Source organism: Palaemon carinicauda, chromosome 15, assembly GCF_036898095.1.
Source record: "Palaemon carinicauda isolate YSFRI2023 chromosome 15, ASM3689809v2, whole genome shotgun sequence".
Taxonomy (NCBI): Eukaryota; Metazoa; Arthropoda; class Malacostraca; order Decapoda; family Palaemonidae; genus Palaemon; species Palaemon carinicauda.
This window is the reverse complement of record NC_090739.1, coordinates 45,965,297-45,965,998: the sequence shown is the minus strand read 5'-3', so window position 1 is coordinate 45,965,998 and position 702 is coordinate 45,965,297. Positions and strand designations below refer to the sequence as shown.

The window sequence follows — 702 nt, the reverse complement described above, 5'->3', positions numbered from 1 at the left end:
TGGCTATCCCGCCGTGGCATAGCAGGTTTTTTCCCCAGAGAACTCTCCCTGCTTTCCTCATGGCCGCTCAGGTGCAGGCTTCCACCTCCTCTGCTTTTTGGAGGGCTAGTCAACTCCGGTAGGCTCGGGTTCGACCTTCTTCAGCGCCGGGACAAGCTTCCGGATGCTTACCATGAGTGTGGGTTCATGGTATTTTGCTTGGAACCTTCTCTTCTTCTGCCTCAACATCTGGAGTATCTGGCCATGATATTGAGTCAACGGCCTTACCACGTTGGAAACCCCGCTTCTCGTCCGTCCAGCGAGGTTAAGCAACGTCGGTTCTGGTCGGTACTTGGATGGGTGACCACCTGGGAACGCCAGATTCTGTTGCCACATCCTCCGAGCCTTCCTTTCAGTTGACTGTGGCAAGACTGAGGAGAGTCGCAGTACCTGTTCTCAGTCAAGCAGAGCTTTCAGCCCTACCTTGGAACGTTTCCTAGTTCTCCTTTCCTCATTGACCCGTCTATAGTCCGAATGGTCGCCTCAGGATAAGTTCCATGTGGGGCGGTCCAAGTTCCGGTGGTTTCAGGCAACGTTTAACCGGACTTCCTGGCCCCTATGGGACCAGCGGAACTATTAGACCTGCAATGGGTGTTGACCTATGGAGCCTCTTGATGGTAGTGGATATTCTCGTCCTTTCCCCACATTCTTGATGCTGTTCTC

At 53.6% G+C, this 702-nt stretch overlaps 1 pseudogene; it reads left to right on the top strand.

The window, feature by feature from the left end:
- Window positions 1-253: 253 nt before the first annotated feature.
- LOC137654852 (5S ribosomal RNA) lies at window positions 254-372 on the top strand (annotated as a pseudogene).
- The last annotated feature ends 330 nt before the right edge of the window (window positions 373-702 follow it).